Consider the following 13930-nt stretch of genomic DNA (forward strand, 5'->3'; position numbering starts at 1 on the left):
GGAGGCCCAGAAAGAGTAAAAGAATGAGAAAGGAACTAGGGAGGCTGGTCACAGGTGCGTTCAGTGCAGCCGAGTAACTTCTGCAAGCCGGGCTGCCTTCTTGATCTTTCTTTTCCAGTAAAGCCTCTTTCCCCTGTGTCCGTTGTTCACTCTCGTGTGTTCAAATAAAGCTAGATTATTGAGAAAGGCGGGCAGCAAAGGGGGGGGAAAAAAAGGAGCGTGACGGCGGCGGTGTGCGCCTGCGCGCTGGCGGCAGCGGCGGCGGTGCCCGGCGGGGAAGGGGTCCGGAGTGGGCCGCCGGACCCAAAACTGAGGGGGGCCTCGGGGAGCCCCCTCCCGGGGACCTTGGCGGCCTGATGGAGTAAGAGGGGTCGGCTGTGATTGTGAGTATCGAGGGGCCGGGCTGCGTTGAGGCATCCCGGAACGGCGGGGTCCTGGTGGTCTGCCCCTAAGGTTTCGAGCTGCAGGACGCGGCCGGGTTTCTGCTCCTGCAGGCTGCGGCGCAGCGGCATCCCGGTCCTCCCCTCTCCCAGAGCCCGCGCGGTTTACAGGCAGGCGGTGCTTCTGGCTTCGGGGTACAGATTCTCGCGGGGGCGTTCTGCTCTGCTTCTGGCCCCTGCAGGAAACGCGCCTGAAAGAACCCTGACCTTTAGGGGAGGCCACTGACCTCTTTCGGCCCCCGGTTCCTCAGGGATCTCGTAGACCCAGGTGCTTCAAGGCCTACGGGTCACAGGCCAGGAACACCTTTCGACCTCTTGTGACTGACAGCCTCCGTTCTTTTGCCTCCTTCCGTCTTCTCTCCCCGTGGGATGCCTCTTAATAACAGCTACTAATTATGGAGCGTTTACTACGTGTCAGTTTAATATTTAGTCCGGTGCATAATTATGGGGGAGGAAATACTTTGCACCCCGCTCCCGCTTGAGTCTGCTCAATTTAATCATCCTTGAGAGTCAGTAAGCCATTTTATTGGGAAGTTTGAGATTTCCATGGCTTTTAGAAATTTGGGACTGCCATGCTAGTTAAGGGAAGTTCTCTTACTAACAAATAGGTGCCTTATCCACCATAATGGTTTATATAGAATTTACTCAAGCCGAAATAACTTTTTAGCACTTAAGAGCCCAATACTATTCTTTTTTTTTTTTTTTTTAAGATTTTATTTATTTATTTATCTGACAGAGAGAGAGAACACAAGCAGGGGGAGTGGGAGAGGGAGAAGCAGGCTTCCCGCGGAGCAGGGAGCCCGATGCGGGGCTCGATCCCAGGACCCTGGGATCATGACCTGAGCTGAAGGCAGTCGCTTAACCAACTGAGCCACCCAGGCGCCCGAGCCCAATACTATTCTAAAGCCCATGGGAAATAGTAAAATTTGTTTAAATCCCTGTTCTCCAGTTTGGTTGTGAATGAAACAATGGAAGATAATATTTCGATTCAGTTAGGATACATTTAGCACCACTGCGTATGTGCCAGACACACTCAGGTTTCTCACAAAGATTGATGAGATACTGTAATGGAAAGTGTTTTTTTGATTTCAGATTAGGCCGCTGAAAGTTTGATGGTAATTTGCTCAAGCTAACCTAGCTAGGGTAAGTGGTGAAATTCACATATGCCAAGGCTCATCTTGTCCTGTTACACCAAGAATCCTAAGCACTTTTGAGAAGCAACTACATGACAGTTTTAGTTTCTAGAGTTAACTCTTTAGAAAATGGTAGACACCTTTAAAGGTACTAGATGGTTTTTGAAGAACTTCAACGTGGCTTGGAAGGTGGTAGGAGGGTGTGAAGGAAAATGATCAAGTTAGTTCAGAACCAGTTGCTTTGATTAAAAGGACGATATTTAGAAAGGAAAAACTGCAAATGGTAATTTTTTATCTACATTAGAGCGCAGTACGTGTAATCTGTAGAAGAGTCTCCTGTACAAAGAAAGCAAGGAATAATGGTAGATGCTAGCTGACTTGGTTCTGGGACCATGAATGGCTCTGTGAGAAATATACATATTGTGCATTTCGTAATTGGAATATTTTAGTGGGACGTTTAGGTTTAATTTGTGTATCCAGTGAGTAAGAACATGTAGGTAGATAAGTTACATAGGAATACTCCAGTTGCACATTCAGCATGCTAAGTCTCTTAATTGAAACCTTACAGTCAGTTGGGTTTTTTCCTCCTAGAATCTAATCTGAAAGGAACTATCAAGAAATGAGAGTTCCTAAGTGTTCATCAGTAGAGGACTGGTTAAAGAAATTACGCATTTGTTAGAACAAGCCAGCCCTCTGTGCTGATACTGAGTAATAACCAAGATATGTTAAGTGAAACAAAAAGTGCAAAAGAGGTTTTGTATTTTGCAACCGTTTGTTACTTTTTTAAAAAGTTTATGTATTTGCATATATATGTATAGAATACGTCTGGAGGAACATGTAAGAAAGTGGTAACAGTGACTGTAGGTGCACATGGCTGGGAAATAGGAATGGGAAGGGAATAATTTTCTGTGTTTTTAAGATTGTGTGTGTGTGCGCGCGCGCGTGTGCGCGCATGCGCGCGCATTTGCGCAAAAAGGTGGTTTTATTAAAGCACGGGGACAGGACCTGTGGGTAGAGTTGCCCTGGGGTCATGAGGAGTGGCCCATTATATACTTTCAAGTTGGGAGGGGGTTAGGGATAGTGTTAGCCTCCCAGCTATTTTGGAAACAAGGTTTCCCGGATCCTGAGGGGGCTAGCAATTGTTAGGAAAGGTCTTATATTACTGTTTAGTAAAAACTTAGTCATGAGACCCTTCAGATGTATATCTGTGGGTCATATGCTTGGGGGATGATTGACAACTTGTATCATGGGGGGAGTAGATAAAGGAAGTTTCCAAAGGAATTTTTATATGTTAAAGTAGACTTACGGGGTGGGCTAAAACTAGCCTTTTGCCCTTAGCAAAGTATTTATATTGAGGCAGCTGAGTTCCTAGAGAGAGGTCACTCTACCTGTTTCAGGGACTTGTCCGTGGGCTGTAGATAGTAAGGAAATTTAATTTTTTCTTCTGCCTTTGTTTCCCACATCATGTTTTTAAGAATTGTTTTATGAAACTTAAAAACATCCAGAAAAGTAGAGAAAATGCTGTATTGAATCTGTGCAAATTGATCATTTTAAAATCTGTTGTTACATTGCTGTATTTTATTCCTGACATCTCTAAACAATTTAATACACATCTCTCATAAAAAGAACATTTTCCTGCATAACCCGGTAACACAATCACACTGAACAACTAATTTTTCTGTATTATGTAATACCCAGTCTTTATTAAAATTTCCCCAAATTGGGGGCACCTGGTTGGCTCAGGAACATGCGACTATTGATCTTTGGGGTTGTGAGTTCAAGCCCCATGTTGGGTGTAGAGATTACAAAAAAAACCTTAAAAATTTTCCCCAAATTGTCCTCCCTCCCGCACTGTTTTTGATCCTATTTGCAATCAAAGTCTATGCATTGCATTTGGCTATTATGTCTCTTGAAATCTTTTTAAATCTAGAACAGTTACCTTTTTTCTCTCCCTTTCTCTTCTTTCGTCATGACTTGTTGAAAGAGACCTGGTCAATTATCTGGATTTATCTGATTGATTCCTAGTGGTTTACTTAGCTGGTTACTGCAAACTGGAAGGTACAGGTAAATGCTTGATTGGATTCAGGTTAAACACTTTGGGGCTATCATAGACTATGCTGTGTACTCTAGTTTTTCTATTAATGATGTTGAGATTAGTGGATTCAGATGGTAAATGTGAGATTCTCCATTGTAAAATTGTATTTCTCCCCTTGGAAACCAGCTGTAAGCCCTTTTGTATATTTAAAATTTAAAACTAGTGTTACCTATTCAAAATATAAATAATTACCTTTAAAAAGACAAAGCTTGGGTGCCTGGGTGCCTCACATGGTTAAGCGTCTGCCTTTGGCTCAGGTCACGATCTCCAGGTCCTGGTATTGAGCTCCAAGAGCCCCAGGTTGGGCTCCAGGCTCAGCAGGGAGTCTGCTTCTCCCTCTCCCTCTACCCTTGCTCTCTTTTGTCTCTCTCTAATAAAATCTTAAAAAAAAAAAATAAAAAGACAAAGCTTACTGGAAGAAATTGCTGCTGCTTATTTTTTATTTTTTAAAGATTTTATTTAGGGATGCCTGGGTGGCTCAGTCAGTTAAGCGACTGCCTTCGGCTCAGGTCATGATCCCAGGGTCCTGGAATCAATCCCGCTTTGGGTTCCTTGCTCAGCGGGGAGCCTGTTTCTCCCTCTGCGTCCTGCTCCCCCCTGCTTGTGCACTTTTTCTCTGACAAATAAAATCTTAAAAAAAAAATTTTTTTATTTATTTACTTGTTTAGAGAGAGCAAGAGCAGTGGGAGAGGGAGAGGGCATCTCCAGCTGACTCCGTGCTAAGCGCAAGGTGGGGCTCCATCTCACAACCCGGAGATCATGACCTGAGCTGAAATCAAGAGTCGGTTGCTGGGCGCCTGGGTGGCTCAGTCCTTAAGCGTCAGCCTTCGGCTCAGGTCATTATCCCAGGGTCCTGGGATTGAGCCCCGCATTGGGCTCCCTGCTCCGTGGGAAGCCTGCTTCTCCCTCTCCCACTCCCCTTGCTTGTGTTCCCTCTCTCGCTGTGTTTCTTTCTGTCAAATAAATAAATAAATAAAATCTTAAAAAAAAAAGTCGATTTCTTAACCAACTGAGCCACTCAGGTGCTCCATGCTGTTTTTTTGGGGGGGGTGGGGTGCGGGGGGAAGGTAGGGGCAGAGGGAGAGAGAGGATCTTAAGCAGTCTCTGTGCTCAGCGTGGACCCCTACATGGGGCTCAATCTCAGAACCCTGAATTCATGACCTGAGCTGGAATCAAGAGTCCCAACATTTAACCGACTGGGACATTCAGGTGCCCCATGCTGCCTTTTTTTTTTTTTTTTTAAGATTTTATTTATTTATTTGAGAGAGAGAGTGAACAAAGGATCCCAAGCAGAGGGAGAGGGAGAAGCAGGCTCCCCACTGAGCAGGGAGCCCGCTGTGGGGCTGGATCCCAGGACCTGAGCCGAAGGCAGACCCTTAATCAACTGAGCCACCCAGATGCCCCATGCTGCTGCTTTTTAAAACTGAATCCCTGATAACTAGGTGGTAGTATCTCATTTTATACAAGAGGAATTTCAAGTTCAGAGGTTAAAATTTACTCAAGGTGGTAGACCTATTAATTTTATCTGTTTCCAAGGTCATGCTTTTCCACCATACTTTGTAAACTATACACTGGTATGTAAAAGTAAAATTGTTATTACTCCTAGTAGTTATGTTACTTGTCTCTCATATCTTTTTGAACAGGTAATCAGTATCTAATGATATTAGACATTTTGGAGTATCAGTAAATGTGGATAGATCTCTGTAATGTAATAGTCTATAATGAGCCATTTTGAAAGTTCAAAATATGTGTGCAAGTCGAAGCTCTTAATGATTTCTGGAGTTCCAAAAAAGTTCTATACGTGGAAGCATTATGCAGTCTTGGTTCTTGTGCCTAAAGTCTTCAAGGTTTAAAAAAAATATGAGTTAAAAGAAAATTAAAAAATTAAAACTATATGTGTATTATTGTTTAATTTTTTTAAAAGTACAAAAGGGTCTGTAATGAAAACCTGCACACCCTCACTTTTTTCCCCAGAGGCAGTAACTGTTACCAGTTCCTTGGGTATCCCACTATAGATACTCTGCATGTTTATGTATATGTCACTAGGATAAATTTTGTCATTCTTCTATAGAAGTATCTTAGCAGCATAACCTAAAATAATACTGTTGAAGTTTATACTCCAGTTTTTATTGTTTATATTTTGAATGTCTTTGCTAACTTGTGTTCATTCATTCAACAGTATTGAGTGCTTATTCTATACCAGATGGTGTGGCAAGTCATAGGAATAAAATGATGAACAAGACAGGCATTCCTGCTAGCTGTCAAGGAGGTTACCCTCTATTGGGAGAGGCAGTCATTAAGCAAATCATTATACTAATGACAATAGCAAAGATTCAGTACCTGCTCTGTGCCAAACACTTTATGTGGATTTTTAAATTTATTTCTCAAAACAGCCCTATGACATTGATACTAATAATATTTTTATTTCATGAATGCACAAAAAGATTAAATTATTTGGTCAAGATTGCACACAACTAGTAAGTGATAGAGCCAGGTTTCAAACACAAGCAGTCTGGCTATAGAGATCTTGGCTATCTTCCTTTATCCTAATGCAATGGTTTTTAATGAGTTTGAGATCATCCCCTAAGGAAGTTTGGAAATTTGTGGGAGTGTTTTTTGGTTTCAGAATCATTGAGAGGATGACATTGACTTTAGTGGATGGAGATCAGGGATGTTGGACATCCTGCAATGTAAAGGACATCCCTAACCTATGTGGTAAAAATTGTTACACATTTTGCATCACTTTCAAATGTTCCAGAAGATGTTCATGTATGTGAAAAATCTGTTTATGATCGTATGGCCTAGAACCAATTTGTTTTACACAGAAACTCTATTTTTTTTTTGTTTTGTTTTTACATACAGCATAGTTACTGTATAAATCAAGTGATTGTGCTTTCTTTACTTTAGAAAGTTTACAAAGAGTTGGCCCCTATTTTGGAAAATCATATCATAGACAGCAGTGCTATTCCTGGTATTTTTATCAACAACATAACATGTCTACCTCAGTCTGTATTTGTAATTGTTACCTTCATAGTCTTACATCATCTAATCTAGTCATGTCCAAGCATTTGCATGTTGAAATGCATATTTTTTATGAGAAATTACTTTTTTGTTATAGTTAGCACATTATATTGATATTTTAGATTTTACTTGTGTAAGTTACAGTAGCTCTGAATGTCGTTTCTTTTTTTTTTTAAAGATTTTTATTTGAGAGAGAACGTGTGCATACATGATCCCAGGGTCTTGGGATCGAGTCCCACATTGGGCTTTCTGTTCAGGGGGAAATCTGCTTCTTCCACTCCCCCTCCCCCTACCGCCCTGAATTTCATTTCATTAAGGATAGGAGATATTAGGGGCACCTGGGTGGCTCAGTCGTTTAGCATCTGCCTTCGGCTCAGGTCATGATCCCAGAGTCCTGGGATCAAGCCCCACATGGGGCTCCCTGCTCAGTGGGAGGCCTGCTTCTCCCTCTCCCACTCCCCCTGCTGTGTTCCTTCTCTCGCTGTGTCTTTCTCTGTCAAATAAATAAATAAAATCTTAAAAAAAAAAAGGATAGGCGATATTACAAAATATTTATGATTAAGAAAAGGTATAAATATCTTGAAAGAAAAATTGTGTGGTGACAGTTGGGGAAGCTGGTTGATGAGCACACTGGGGAGTGTTATATTAATCCCTCACATTTATGTAAGAATGAAAATTCCCATCATGTTTTAGAAAAAAAAAAGGATATTGGGTCTGATATGGTTGAGAACTGCTGCTCTACTCCCTGCCTCAGAAATAGTCACAGTTGTGACAAGTGGTATGAAGAAAGTACAGGATTTTAGGAAAGAAGTGTATATGAGGGAATATGGCCTAATCTGAGAGATCAGGGAGCACTTCCCCAGGCAGCTGACATTTGGACTGAGATTTGAAGGATGAGTAGTTAACAAGATGGAAAAGAATAAAAGCTTTCCAGGGAGAGGGACCAACATATGAAAAAGGGAGGGAACATGGTAGATGGGAAGAACTGGAAATACCATTTTGTCTGGTGTACAGAGATCTAGGGGAAAAGTAGCTCAAACCTAGTACTTATTAGCAAGGGTCATATCAAGTGGGCTTTTTAAAATATTTTGGTTTTTATCTTAAATTATTGGACGTAATGAAGGGCTTTTAAAAGTCAGGGGCTGAGGCATTAAACATGAGTGTATGGGCTTGGCTTTTTCAGTGTATGGTTGAGGGAATCATAGAAATGTATGTTTAGGTGAAAGTGAAATTGAAGTAGACCAGAATGCTGAGTCATTTCATGAAAGACAACTGCCATTTAAGAGTCACTGCAGACCCTAGCCAACTTTGTCACTAAACCTAGGGCCTCCTACCTACTCCATCACAGGATTGATAGGTAAGTCTTTTTTGAACAGCCCCACCTGCTTGAACATTGCCTGGAGCCATTTAGTCAGTCTGAGGGCTTTTAAAAGTGCAAGCATGGGAATCCAGTTCTGGTCATGGCTTAGTAAGCTCCTACTGGTAGACCCTCCTGTGCATAACAGCTATTTAGACCAGAAGTACATAATACAACTAAGATCAATGGGGAGTTACCCAAAGCAAGCAGATTCTGGAAGGGAATTAACATTTGAGGAACAGAACGACATGGGCATGATTTCCCATTTTCACGGCCCCAATCTGTACCAGGTAGGATGGTTAAAATTCTGAAATAAACTGCAGTGTTTTGGTTCCTGAAGAAACAAAAGTTAAGGCTCAAGGCAGACACAGCTGTTGGGAAGTGAGAGGAGAATCCTGGAACATAGAGAAGCATCAAACTCTGTGAATGAATTCTACCCAAATCTTGGCAGACTGTTGAATTATGCATGTGTAGAGCAGACTCCAAGAAGATCAACTAAGGATAAAAGGACTAAATTGAGATTTCATCTACCTAAGACACAGAGTTTGCAGTTTGAGTCAACCAATTTAAGTACCTACTAAAACAAAAATAAAAACATTCTTCAGAGGAATATAAAGGAATCCAGGGCCTCCACAACAGAACATTTACAACATGCAGCATATATTCTAAAATTACTTACATACAAAGGATCAGAGAAATGTAACCTCAAGTTAAAAGACAATCTACAGAGACTAACTTTAAAATACATAAATGTTGGAATTAGCAGGAAAGGATTTGAAACTTTTGTAACTCTTATAAAAGGAAAGCGATGTATAGGAAAATATGTTCACAAAGAATGAGTATTAAGTAACCAAATGGATATTCCAAAGTTGAAAAATATGATACTGAAAATAAAGTGGATGGGCTAAAATCAGAATAGAGATGACTGAGGAAAGAATCCATGAAATTAAAGATCAGTAGAAATTATTCAGGGAAAGGAGCAGCATATCCTCAAGGACCTGGGGGCAATATCAAAAAATCCAACATATGTAATTAAAGTCCCAGAAGAAGAAGTAGAGGTGAAAGAATGGGAAAGAAAAATATTTGCAAATATAATGGCTGAAAATCTCCCAAATTTAGTGAAAGGCATAAATTCACAGATTCAATAAGCTCAGCAAATCCCAGTAAGGATAAAGACAAAACCATGCAAACCACAGGTTTAAAAATGAAGAAGGGCGCCTGGGTGGCTCAGTTGGTTAAGCGACTGCTTTCGGCTTATGTCATGATCCTGGAGTCCCTGGATTGAGTCCCGCATCGGGCTCCCTGCTCGGCAGGGAGCCTGCTTCTCCCTCTGACCCTCCCCCCTCTCATGTGCTCTCTCTCTCTCATTCTCTCTGTCTCAAATAAATAAAATCTTTAAAAAATAATAAATAAATAAAAATGAAGAAAACCGTAACTGGGTGCTTCATAATCAAACTGTTGAAAGCCAAAAATCAAAGGAAAAATCCAGAAAACAGCAGAAGAAGCCATGTTGCATACAGAAGGGTAATCATAAAGGCCAGAGAGAATAGAAAATGATTAAAATGCTGAAAGAAAAATTTGACAATCCAGAATTTCAGATTCAGTAGTATCGCCTTCAAGAATGAAAGTGAAATAAAAATATTGTCAGATAAAAGAAAACCAAGAGAGTTCATAACTAGCAGGTTTGCACTACAAGAAATGCTAAAGTGCTTCAGTCTGAAGGGAAATGATACCTGGTGGAAACTTGAATCTTCATAAGGAAATGAAGAACATCAGAAATGGTAAATATGTGGATAGTTATAAATCTCTCACTTTTTTCTTCAACATATAACTGTTGAAATAATTTTTAAAAAGCATCTTGTGGCGATCATCACATAATGTAGATACGAAACCTATACGATAAAGCATGGAATGGGAGGTGGGGGTATATGGACCTATATGGGAACAAGGTTTGTATATATTATGTGAAATGGCAAATTATTAACATTGAGTAAAGTGTAAAATGAGAGGAATGTATTTTGTAATTCTTAGAATACTCACTACGAGGGACGCCTGGGTGGCTCAGTCGGTTAAGCGGCTGCCTTCGGCCCAGGTCATGATCCCAGGGTCCTGGGATCGAGTCCCACATCGGGCTCCTTGCTCAGCAGGGAACCTGCTTCTCCCTCTCTCTCCCTCTCCTTGTGCTCTCTCTGTCAAACAAATAAAAAATCTTAAAAAAAAAAAAAAAAAAAAGAATACTCACTACGGAAAAAATGTGAAGTGTTGCTTAAAAGCTAGTAGAAAAATTAAAGTGAATAATCCAAAAGAGGTTAGAGGTACAGCCGAACAGAAATAATGGTAGACCTAATCCAACCATATCAATAATTTCATTTAGTTTAATGGAATAGATACTCTGATTCAATGCATATGGACAGATTGGCTAAAAGTAAATGCATGGAAAAAAATACACCTTTTAATGAGTAAGCATAAGAAGGCTGGAGTGGCTATATTCATATCAGATAAAGTAGAGTTCAAGATAAAGTGTGTTGCTAGAGTTAAGGGGGTCATTTCGTAATGATAAAGAGGTCAATTCATGACATAATCATAAACATGTATGTGCCTAATACAGAGGTTCAAATTACATCAAACAAAAATGGATAAAATTAAAAAAAGAAATAGACAACAATCATGGCGATTTTAACACTCTTCTCAACAACTGATAGACAACTAAACTAACAAAAAGTCAGTATAGAGCTCCACCCAACTACTACAGAATATACTTCTTTCCCCAGGTGTACTTACAGACCAGATGCTGAGCTTTGAATCAAGTCTCAATAAATTTGAAAGGATTGAAATAATACAGAATATGTTCTTTGACCATGGTGGGATTAAAGTAGAAATCAAGATGTCTAAAATAACCCACACAGGGGCTCCTGGGTGGCTCAGTCGTTAAGCGTCTGCCTTCGGCTCAGGTCATGATCCCAGGGTCCTGGGATCGAGTCCCGCATCGGGCTTCCTGCTCAGCGGGAAGCCTGCTTCTCCCTCTCCCACTCACCCTGCTTGTGTTCCCTTTCTCTGTGTCTCTGTCAAATAAATAAAATCTTTAGAAAAAAAAAATAACACACATATTCTACACCTTTGTGTGAATGAAGACATCACGAGAGAAAGTAATTTGAACTGGATGATGAAAATAGAGCATCAAAATTTGTGGGATAATGGTCATAGCCAAGAGGAGCCTGCGGAGACATCACAACCAAATGTAATGTGGTATCCTGGTTGAGATCCTGGAAGAGAAAAAGGATACTAGGTAAAAAGTGAGGAAATAAAATAATGGACTTAAATGAATAATGTATCAATATCAGTTTTTTTAATTATGACAAGCTCTCATACTGATGCAAGTTGTAAATAATACGGGAAACTGGGAGTGGGGTATATGGTACTTTACTATTTCTGCAATTTCTCTGTAAGTCTAAAACTATTCTAGAATAAATAGTTTATTAAAAAGTGCTTTAAGGGGCACCTGGGTGGCTCAGATGCTTAAGCATCTGCCTTCTTCTCGGGTGGTGATCTCCAGGTCCTGGGATCGAGCCCCACATTGGGCTCCCTGCTCAGCAGGGAGTCTGCTTCTGCCTCTACCCCTGCTTGTGCACTCTCTGTCTCTCTTTCTCTCTCTCAAATGAATAAATAAAATCTTTAAAAAAAAAAGTGCTTTAAAAATTTGTAGGATGCAGTTAATGGAGTGTGTAGAGGGAAGTTTATAACTTTAGGCACCTATTTTAGAAAAGGAAGGTCTAAAGACAATGGCCTAAAGTTCTACCTTATGAAGCTAGTAGAGAGCAAGATACTTCTAAAGTATATAGAAGAAAAGAAATAAGACAACAGAAGCAATCAGTGAAATAGGAAAAGACAAACTACACAAAATTACAAAGTCAGAAGTTGGTTCTTTGAAAAGATCAATAATGTTAAATCCATAAATACACTGATGAAAACAACACAAATTACTAGTATCAGGAATGAAAGGGATTTACCACTACAGATCCTGTAGAACAATAAGAGGATATTATAGGCAACCTTATGCCAAAAAATTTCACAACATAACTGGACAGTTTCTTGAAAATATCTATATACTAAAGCTGTCACAAGTTGAGATAAGATCTGAAGATGCTTATATTAAAGAAATGGAATAATGATTGAAAAAAACTTCCCATAATGAAAACTTAGGGCCATAATGGTTTCATTGATGAATTCTATCAAGTATTTAAAGAAGAAATAACATCAATCTTATATAAAATTACAGAAAATAGACAAAGGGAAATCACTTCCAAACTCATTTCACTAGGCCAGCATAACCCCAGTAACTAAAACCTGATAAAGACGTTACAGATTTAAAAGAAAATTACAAAAGTGTGCCTTATGAACATAGACCCTAAATAATTCTGGGCAAACTATTAACAAGCCATAATACATTATGATGAAGTGATTAAGGATAGATGGAAAGGTATCTATCTGATAAAACATATGGTAAATTGTTAATGGTAGAATCTAGGTGGTAGATACAGGGATATATGGGAAACTGGGTGTAGGATATTCACTATGAGATTCTCCCAGCATTTTTGTGCTTGAAATTTTCTAAAATACAATATAGGGAGAAAAGGGAATATTATGAACAGATTTGTATTTTAAAGGGATTTCTCCTGCTGCTGTGTAAGGATTAGGAAAGTAGAGGATTACCTGAGAATAGTTTGAGAGAGGATGCTGAGACCATTTAGGAGGATATATGACTGTTCATTTTAGGCTGGCAATTTTGAGGTAGAATTTGAGCCCTGGGAAAATTTCCAAGCTGTTGGATTGCTGAACTTTTGAATAGTACCAAATTTTGTCTAAGCGTATTTTTTTTACTACCTACTTGCTGAGAAGTTTGGATATATCACTGCCACATGCACAGTATGCATCAGAGCTTTAATTTTTTGATTTCTAATTTTTTTTAAAGATTGATTTATTTGAGGGGCGTCTGTGTGGCTCAGTCGGTTAAGCATCTGCCTTCAGCTCAGGTAATGATCTTGGGGTCCCGGGATCGAGCCCTACATCGGGCTCCCTGCTTGGCGGGGAGTCTGCTTCTCCCTCTGCCTCTGCTGCTCCCCCTGCTTATGCTCTCTCTCTCTGTCAAATAAAAAAAATAAAATTAAAAAAAACTATTTGAGAGAGAGAGCATGCGCTTGATGGCTCGATCCCACAACCCATGAGGTCAGGACCTGAGCTGAAGCCAAGTGTCAGACACAACTAACTGAGCCAGCCTGGCGCCCCCATGTGAGCTTTTAGTGAGCATTAGACTTTTGACATTTACAGAGCGATATTGAGCATTTTTGCAAATTCTAAAATTTGCAATACCACTACTTTAGTGGCACATAAATTCCTCCCTAAAATCTGATAAAATATATGGTGACTTTTTCAGAGACTTATTTTTTTTCTTTTTTTGGTGGGCAACAAAGCAAGATTTATTGAGTCATAGCAGAGTGATAGTACAGAGCTCCCAAGGAGGGGACCCAAAGGGGTTGCCCTCAGAGACTTAAGTGTACTTTTTTTTTTTTAAAGTATACTTTTTTAAGTATAGGACAGAGGCATTTAGAAAGCTATTAACATCAACTGCTAAAGTAAATGCTTTATTGTATTACACCAGGACTGTAGTCAATGAACTTAAAAGATTATATAAAAGGAAGAAATAATGAAGATGATAGCTATTGTAGTCCTACTTATATAAAGTGGTTGAAGATTACTGAATGTATTGTTAGCAACAAGATGCCTGGAGAACGGCAAAGCTTTTGGGGGAGATGTTGGGCAGTTAGCTAGACTCGCTCATTAGCTTGCAGTGATTGTAATTCAGTGATTTTTATTTTTTTAAAGATTT

The 13930-nt window shown here is 39.9% G+C and overlaps 1 protein-coding gene across 5 annotated transcripts in view; it reads left to right on the forward strand.

The window, feature by feature from the left end:
• The first annotated feature begins 230 nt into the window (after positions 1-230).
• The window catches only part of ZNF106 (zinc finger protein 106), a 65920-nt gene continuing 52220 nt past the window's right edge, over positions 231-13930 (forward strand). For 4 of the 5 annotated variants that reach the window (XR_010405037.1, XM_045900272.3, XM_045900273.3 and 1 more), the window contains exon 1: positions 231-383. The gene's annotated coding sequence lies outside the window, so the exon portion shown is untranslated. The remainder of the gene's footprint in view (positions 384-13930) is intronic. The other variant, XM_064570592.1, reaches the window with a different exon arrangement.

The sequence above is a fragment of the Mirounga angustirostris genome, unplaced genomic scaffold (genome assembly GCF_029215605.1).
Source record: "Mirounga angustirostris isolate CCGP_5_RB_7025 unplaced genomic scaffold, mMirAng1.0.hap1 SCAF_9, whole genome shotgun sequence".
Lineage (NCBI taxonomy): Eukaryota > Metazoa > Chordata > Mammalia > Carnivora > Phocidae > Mirounga > Mirounga angustirostris.